The sequence below is a fragment of the Urocitellus parryii genome, chromosome 6, assembly GCF_045843805.1.
Source record: "Urocitellus parryii isolate mUroPar1 chromosome 6, mUroPar1.hap1, whole genome shotgun sequence".
In the NCBI taxonomy this organism is placed as follows: Eukaryota; Metazoa; Chordata; class Mammalia; order Rodentia; family Sciuridae; genus Urocitellus; species Urocitellus parryii.
Genome location: NC_135536.1, coordinates 172,715,926 through 172,725,171, shown reverse-complemented (window position 1 = coordinate 172,725,171; position 9,246 = coordinate 172,715,926).

Genomic DNA, 9,246 nt, shown 5'->3' with positions numbered 1-9,246 from the left:
TTTCATTTTGAGACAGGGTCTAGCTAAGTTGCTTAGGGCCTTGCTAAGTATCTGAGGCTGGCTTTGGACTTGCGATCCTCCTGCCTCAGCCCCGGCTGGGATAGCAGGTATGCACCACCAGCCTCTTCCGTTTTCAAGCAGCTAAAATTTAGGCCCTGTCCACAAGCCTGATAGAGAAATTCTAAAGTGAAAATTAGGTTTTGAACTTTAGCAACTCATACATTAGCACAGAAGAATGTATTTCCATATATAACACTATCTCTGTAACTAATGTCACATTCAAATAGAATTTTCTATTTGTAGAATTTTAATGACATTATTTTCCTTTTATATACATTATTGCATATCTATATGTAATATTTACACTCTTCCTTTATGTCTATTATTTCTCTATGACTAGCACAAGAAGAGAAAGTTTTAGGCTTTATTGACGTAAGAAGAACATTTTAAATTGGCAATTAAAAAATTGACCTTATATAACTTTGATATTTTTGTGGAAAGGTAAAGAAAAAATGAATACTTCTAAATCCACTGATCTCCCGTCCCTGTTCTCCTGAAAAGTTGTAAAAAACTTGACAGATTATGAAGACCCAAGGGATGCTAAGACTCGATTGAGAAAAATAAATTAAAATTATGCTTTACTTGAAACTGTTAGTTTTCCTGAAGAATAACTTAAAGAATAAAGGCTTCCAGGAGCCAGAGGAAGAGAAAGCAATGTTAAAAACAAAGTTGTAAAACCTCACCCAGCAAGATAGGCACAGGACATGTAGCTCTGGGTCAGTAATGGATATGCATTTTCCTTCCTTTCTGCTAGGTCCCCACAGGTGTAATTTATCTCAGGTTCAGTAATTTCAAGAGAACTACAAATATAAATATGGAATTACAGAAATTTATATATTTCTCTAAGCAAGTAATGGGTGAGTATAAGACAAGTATCAGTTTCCAATATATCAGTTACAATTAAATCACCTCTTTTGATTATCATGTTAGTAAAGCACTCATATTTCCTTAAGTTGACCTTTAAAAATATTATTTTTTTTAATATGACAGCAGGCTATATTTTGAAATATTATACATCCATAGAATAAGTATAACTCGTTCCAATTAAGATCCCATTATTGTAATTGTATATGATGTGGAGTTACATTGGTCTTATATTTATATATGAGGATAGGAAAGATATGTCTGATTAATTTTACTGTATTTCCTGTTACCATTCCTCCTCCTTTTCCTTCATTTCCCTTTGTCTAGTCCAATGAACTTCTAATCTTCTCCTTACTTATTGTGGATTAGCATCCACATAACAGAGAGAACATTCTGCCTTTGGGTTTTGTGGGCTGGCTTATTTCATTTAGCATGCTATTCTCTAGTTCCATCCATTTACCAGCAAATACCATAATTTCATTCTTCTTTAAGGTTGAGAAATATTTCATTGTGTATATATACCACATTTTCTATATCCATTCATCTGTTGAAGGGCACTTAGGTTGGTTCCGTATTAAGCTGACTTTTTGGACCCAATAAAGCCAGGTGATTAATAAAGCCTCTGTTAACCTTGACACCAAACAGAAGGGTGACATTTAGAATGGGTGTCTTTCATTTATCAAACCAACATATTTTTTTTTCTTAAAGTGGGATATTTCTATAAATTGTTGGTAAACATTTATTAGGAGTATTCAAGTTTAGCCAAGTATCATCCCAAACCAACCCACATGCCTGGGTATACTTAATCATAACTGTAAGATCTTCTCTTCTGTTTACCTCTTAAGGAGAGTTTCAGCTCTCCTTTTCAGCCAGGATTTCATGGAAATAAATTCTATGACATTTAATTCTGCAATATTGTTAGCCTATAATAAAACAGTTATTGCTTATATACTATACATGATATAAAAATAAAGTATTAACAAGGTTGTAGGATTTTTCTGGTCCTGCATTGGTTTAACAGGACAGCCCTGGTGACCTTCAGGAGATTTGTAAAGAAACTCATGAACCAGTGATCTGAGCTCTTCCTCAGGCTCAGATCACTGTTAACCACTAAGGCATATGGACAATTTCAATGGCTTTCCTCTCTCTGTTGCTATTGCAGTTATCTGGTCAACCTGTGCTTATAGTTCATTCAGTTTCCTCTCCTGTCCATGATGAGGTACTCCAAGGATGCTTGGAAATGCATCACTGAAAAATGTCTTGGAATTACTCATCTATCATATGCATCATCAATCCTGGAATGCAGCTCAACTGACCTAATTATTATACCCAAATCATGTTGGTAGCCATTAGTAACCTAAGCATTTGTTTTCAGTATTTGTTCTTTATGAGTTCAAAGGAAGATCAATATGTTTCCATGAATGTATACAATTCTTTATTCTCTTGCTGCAAATATCTAATTTGTCTTCTTTCTTGCTGCACAACCATAACTATCATGGACAAGGAATTTTTTTTACTTAGATTACTTCATTACTTTTACACACTTGATGAAAATATTTTTTCAGATTCTTATTTGTCATCTTCATATCTTCTTTAGTGTGATGTCCGGGTCTTTCCCCCATTTTAAAATAAAGTTTTCTTTTACTTATTAATGAATTTTAAGATTTTTTTGGGTATATTTTGAATAAGAGTCTTTTATAAATTTGTGTTTTGCAAATATTTTCTCCTAGTCTGTGGAAGATTTGACTTTTTAGATTCAACACCAAGGCATAATTGATGAAATCATCAATCAGCTGGACATCATTAGAATTAATCTTTTTTGTTCTGTTGAAGACACTGTTAAGAAAATTTAAAATACAAGTCACACACAGGAAGTATATGGGAAGTATTTGTACCTTCAGCTCAAATTTTCTCTGAATCTGTTTTTTAAAAGTTCAAGACATATACAATGTCATCTTGGTTTTCTCCTGTTAATTTGTAGGAGTTTTATAGCTTTGTGTTTCACATTTAAGTCTAGGATTTATTTTGAGTTAATTTTTGTGAAGGGTGTAAGGTCTGTGTCTAGATTCATCTTGTTGCATCTGGATATCCTGTTGTTCCAGTACTGTTTGTTGAAAAACCTCTTTAAAAAAAAATCTATTATATTATCTTTGCTCCTTTGAAAAAGATCAGTTGGGGGCTGGGTTGTGGCTCAGCGGTAGAGCGCTCACCTAGCATGCATGAGGCACTGGGTTCAATCCTCAGCACCACATAAAATAAAATAAAAGATATGTGTCCACATTTCATTAAAAATAAATATTAAAAAAAGATCAATTGACTGTATTTGCATGGGTATATTTCAGACTCTAGATTCTGTTAGATTTGTCAGTGTGTTGGTCACTGTAATTTTACAGAAAACGTTGAAGACTTTGTTCTTCTTCAATATTATGTTGGCTGGGGGCTGGGGATGTGGCTCAAGCGGTAGCGCGCTCACCTGGCATGCGTGCGGCCCGGGTTCGATCCTCAGCACTACATACAAACAAAGATGTGCCTGCCGAAAACTAAAAAATAAATATTAAAAAATTCTCTGTCTCTCACTGTCTCTTAAAAAAATATTATGTTGGCTGTTATGGGTCTTTTGCTTCTCCAAATAAACTTTGAAAAAAGCTCATTAATATCCACAAAATAACCTGCTTGAATTTTGATTAGCAAAGTATGGAATCAATAGTTCAACTTAGGAAGAATTGATATCTTGACAACATTGAATGTTGCTCTCCCTGAACATGGGATATCTCTCCATTTATTTAGTTCCTTTTTAATTTTTCCCATTAATATTTTGATATTTTCCTTATATTGATCTTGTGTATATTTTGTTGGATTTATACATCAATATTTTTATGCTAATGTCAATGATTACTTGTTTACTTTTAGTGTATAGAAATGCAGCTGATGGCTGTATGTTGATCTTTCATCCTGTCAACTTGTTGGACCCATTTTTCTAGGAATTGTTTTTTAGTAGATTCTTTGAAATTTTCTATGCAGACAATTATGTCATCTGCAATAGGGGCAGTTTCATTTCCTCCTTTCCAATCTGTGTGTCCCTCACCCATATCTACACTTTCAGCACTATGTTGTAAGAGGTGAGAGTGAACACCCTTGCTTACTCCTGATCTTAGAGGGAGAAACAATCTTTCATTACTAAGTGTAATTTGATATATAGGCCCTTGTGGATGCTCTTTTTCAAGTTGGGAAAATTCCTTTGAAATTTCTAGTTTGCTGAGAATTTTTTTTTTAAATCATGGAAGCTGTTGGATTTTGTGAAATTATTTTTCTGCACTAAGGGATATGATCATGTGATGGGTTACAAAGACTAATTTTAAGATATTGAAACATTCTCGTATGCCTGGAATAAACCTAATTAGTTTCATGGTGCATAGCTTTACACATTGTTAGATTCTATTGGGTAATATTTTGTTGAGGATTTTTGCATGTAAGTTGATGACAGATATTGGTGTACAGGTTCTTTTTCTTTTTGAATAGTCAATTTGGTTTTACTATCAAGATTTCATAAAATGAATTGGAAAGTGTTACCTCCTATTTTCTGGAAGAAATGGTACAAAATTGGAGTTTGCTAAAATTTCCCAGTGGACCTGGGTGTCTCATATCTTTTATTCTTGTCCTTCTTCATACTCAAGTAATGGTCTTGCTCCTGCTCTCATTGGGTCTGAACCCTTCAAGTGACCCATGGTGGCAATTGGGACTCAAAACCTCTAAAAACAGGGACCAAAGGGACTGAAGAGGTGATTCCCCATGCCACTTAGATTTTACAGAATATAGAAGCAGAACCAGTCAGGGGTCAGCTTCCATTGTCAGGGACCAGCTTCCATTGCAGACCTGGAGAGATTTCTAGAAGTGACCACATCTGGCCAGTGTTCCCTGAGCACTCAAGTTTCTATAAAATTTTAGTAATAATTGTTTCTTGGTGCCATCACTTTGGCATATCTTTTATTTAAAATTTTATGTTTTATAAAGATATTTTTTCTTCACTGGGCAGGCAGCAGTCTTGCAGTGGGAACTCAGATGGGTGCTGTACTCAGCCCTGTGACCAGGAGTGTGAATCCATTACCTGAACAAATAGTTATGGGACATGTATGGCCACTGAGAGATTTTGCAAACTGGGGGCCACCCCAGTTTAATCTTCCTAAATTATGACTGTTCTAGGATGGGACAGAGAAAACTGTTCCAGAAGAAATTCTATGGGAATGGGTAGGAAGAGCAGATAAACGGATTGGGGGAATCTCTGCCACACATATACCTGAGGGCTTTATTAGTCTGCCTTTTATTACTATAATAAAATACCCCAGGCAGGCTAGTTTTAAAAAGAGAAGAGGTTTTATTTAGCTTACAATTTTGGAGGCTAAAATCTTGGATTGGATTCAGGCAAGGGCCCTTTTGGCTGTGTTACCTTGTGGCAGATGGAAATACTGGGAGTGCATGCAGGAGGAAGAGATCACATTGCCAAAAAGCAGCCAGAAAGAGGAAAGATAGGGCCAGACTCATGTTTTTCTAACTACCCCTCTCATGAAAACCAACCAGGGTCCCCTGAGAAATGTCTTAATCCTTCCCAAGGGCAGTGAGCCCAGAGACCTAAGGACTTCACACCAGGCCCCACTCCTTGAAAATCCACACATCCCCCCACACTGCCACACTGAGGACTAGCCTCCCAGCCCATGAACTCTGGGGGAATGAACCACATCCAGACCATAGACAGCTCTGCTCATCCGGGAGTCCCCAGAGCAGGGGGAACAGTAGGGAAGACAGATGGGTGGGGCGGGGAGGCAGGAATGGCCATCTGGGGGGCCTGCAGAGCCTGCTCTGTCTGAATGCCTGCCCTGAAGAGGTCTTGGACTCTGTGCTCTGAGGAGAGAGGGCAGATCCTGCCTTCATGAGGGAGGGGACTGTGATGAGAGGAAAGGTCATGGGGCCGGGACACCTCTTCCTTTATAATTGCCAGATTGGACAGACAAGTTGCTGCAAGCTGGGAAGTTGCTGCTGGGGATGTCCAAGGTCACCGGAGCTGAAAGTCTTGACATCTGCAAGCATGTTCTCCTTCCTGAGCCTCTCCCTTCTCAGAGGTTCCTTCCAACCTCATGGCCTCTGCCCCTCTAGGAGCCCCAGAGACATGGACTGGACCAGAAGTTTCTGGAAGGTTTTACTGGGTGCCATTTCTGCAGGAGCCCAACATCTGGGTCTCATGGGGATGCACATTAGCAAAGACATCGACTTGCCCTCATGGTGAGGAGAATGGGGTATTCAAGATACCCTTCAGAATAAACCTTGATGTCATGTGCCTCAGGGGTGCCTGACTTTGCCACAATCCCTGCACATAATACTGGACTCACTTTTCCCTTCCTGTACAAGAATCAGGGACAGCTGGGAAAGGGACTTGAGTTTTGGAGATCAGAGTCACTTGTGCTTCAGAGGATGGAGGTGGTTTTAAGGGCAGAGGGTGGGTATGGGGAATATCTCCAGGAGGAAGAGCCACATACTTAGGGGCACGACTGGAAGGTGAGGACTCCCTCTCCTATCTGTGCCGGGGTTGAGGTAAACTCCAGGGCAAAGAGTGGAGGGTCAGAAGAAAGTGACCCAGAAAGAGGGAGAATCAAGCATTTAGGCTTCCTTCTCTCTTACCTCTGCAACAGGTTGTATCCAAACATAAAAGTTGTTTTCAGAGACTCTGAACCCACACTTAGCAGGCACCACTTTAACGTGCAAGGAATAGCACCCCAGGGAGGGGTTCTATGGCGTTCTCCCTATGGCTTCCTTGTGACCCTGCCTCCTTATCAGGTCCTACTAGATGTTAAGGCCAAGAGAGTTGTTAGAACAGGAGGGAAAAGAAAAGCAGGTCCTGAACATCCTTGTGAGATAACAAGACTCTCCTTTCCCCTCGTTGTCTACATCCCATCAGTATGGATGTACCAATATTTCTTTAATATTCTGGGTTACAAGACAATGCTACTTTGTTTTGTTGCTCAAATTGTTTCAGTTTGGCCATGGGAGCTCCTTCAGTTGGATCCCATATCCCTTCTGCAAACTCTAATCAATGTTGCTTTTGGTTTGGGGTTTCTGTATTTTTTCCTATTTTCTCCTTCTCCTTCTCCTTCTTCTTCCACTTTCTTACTCACATAGTTTGGATCTAAATTCTTAAATGTCCCTGGAAGGCCCTATGTTAAATGTTTGTGCAAGAGCTTGGTGCAATTAGGAAGTGGTAGACCCTTTATGAGGCAGGCCAAGCTGGAGATTCTGGGCCTCAGGGGCATGCCCTGAAGGGGTCCATGGGCCCACAGTCCTTTGCTGTCTGCTTTTTTTCCCACCATAGGTAACCAGCTCCCTCTGCCATGTTCTCCACCATGACTCACTGCTTCTCCATAGGCCCCAAAGCCATGGCCCAACTGATCATGGATGGAAACCTCCAAACCAGAATACAAAACAAACCTTTCCTCCTTGTAAGTTGATAACCTCAGCTGCCTTTTGACAGTGACATAAGGTTGACCCACACATTTTTAGGGATGTTGAATTTTGATGGGATTTTTTCTTTCTATTGTTGTAGAAAATGATGGGAGCTGTTGTTTCATATTTTTTATATGCACATAATCTAACAATATAATTTGGCCAATATCACTCCCCAGGACTTCACCCCTCCCTCCCTGTGGTGGGATTTTTAACACATGAAGAAGATAGTCTTTAGAGAAAGAGTTGGAGAATATAAGAGCCATGCCATTGAATAAGGAAAAGTATGTTGAAATATAAGATCTAGAAGAAATCAACATCCCCAATAATGTTTTTATTCATTTATTAAAAAATTTGAAAACTGTTTGAAAAAAAACATTGCAGTTACTGACCTAGACATGGAGGCTTAGATGGTCCATTCCCTGTTAGAACTCACATTCTATTTGAGGAAGACAGACAAGCAAATACAGGCAGTTCTCACTTTGGGACTGATATGCATGAATTTTAGTTGTAACAGTTTAATTAAATAGCACAAATCCCCCAATACATGGCTCAAATTTAATGTCACTGTAGGTTTACTGCAATTGCATAGAGCAAATTCCACACTAGCTCTTTCATCCACAAAGCATTATGGGGACACCAAATGGTCCTCCTCTTCAGTGACCCATCACTGTTGGCTCTTGGATGGGTCCTGTGACTGTCTCACTCAGTTTCCACACAGACAGTGGAGGTTGGTTGTCATGTGACTTCCTTGTCTCCCAGCAATGAACCCACATGACATTTTCCAGAAATGAATAATTGAAAGAGGGACTTGCCAACAGACATAAAAGGACAGGAGAGGTGACAATGCTGGAAGTGAGATTCACACTGGACACAAGTGGAGTCAGGATAGAAGTAGCTGGCCATGGTGTGTGGACATGGATCCCACATGGGGACTTTCCTTGGGCAGACGGAGGAACCTAGTGAAGGTGAAGTTACCCACATACACAAGGGGAGTGGTGGTGACCAAAAGGATGATAGTGTTAAAGGGGCTGATAATTCCCCAAGGCAGAGAAGATGCTTGCTTCATATTTTAATGAAGAACAAGGTGGACACTCTTCAGACTCCTCTGGATAAATTTTTACAAAGAAAAACAACACTACCACTCAGTTTCTAATGTTTCCACTTACAGTACACTAAGTGCTCATCTTATTATTATTTACATTTCCCTATGCATTTAAACTGATATTTAATTGACATAATGAGAGTTTTTAGTATTCTGAAAAAAACTGTGAATGTGCAAGAACAATCACTGTTTTTCTTAACCTTCATGGAGATGGCTCAGGGTTTCTATGGACAGCAAGGACTGCCTTCATCCAGTACAATGCTATTATTAATAAGTGCTAGGGAAGAAAATCACTCAGATTAAGGCAAACTTTTTTCCCTGGCTTTGAGGCATGGGACATCTATGTAAAGGAGAATGAGAATCATTCTTATTAAATAATTATGAGTTTCCTTTGAGAACCTCAACACCTTGCCTCAACAAGGCTGGGGAGCAAGGGTAGGCAGGAAAAGAGAGCGAGGACTTGGGGGCTTGATGGCTGAGCCCAAGGCAAAGGAGGAGAGCCATCCTGATGTGGTCAGATGGGGCTTTCTTGTCACATCTGGGGAGGGGTCATGAGTTGCTGTCCAGAGGCAGGTCCCAGGGCCCTGCTCAGGACCATGAGTGCAGGCTTAGCCTGGGCATCGAGGACTGGGCAGAGGCACAATAGGGGCCTGTGGGCTGGCTGGTGTCCTGGGAGGAGACATTTGGAACAGTCTACAGAGGCTTCTGGGCAGCTCCTTCTCTCAGGC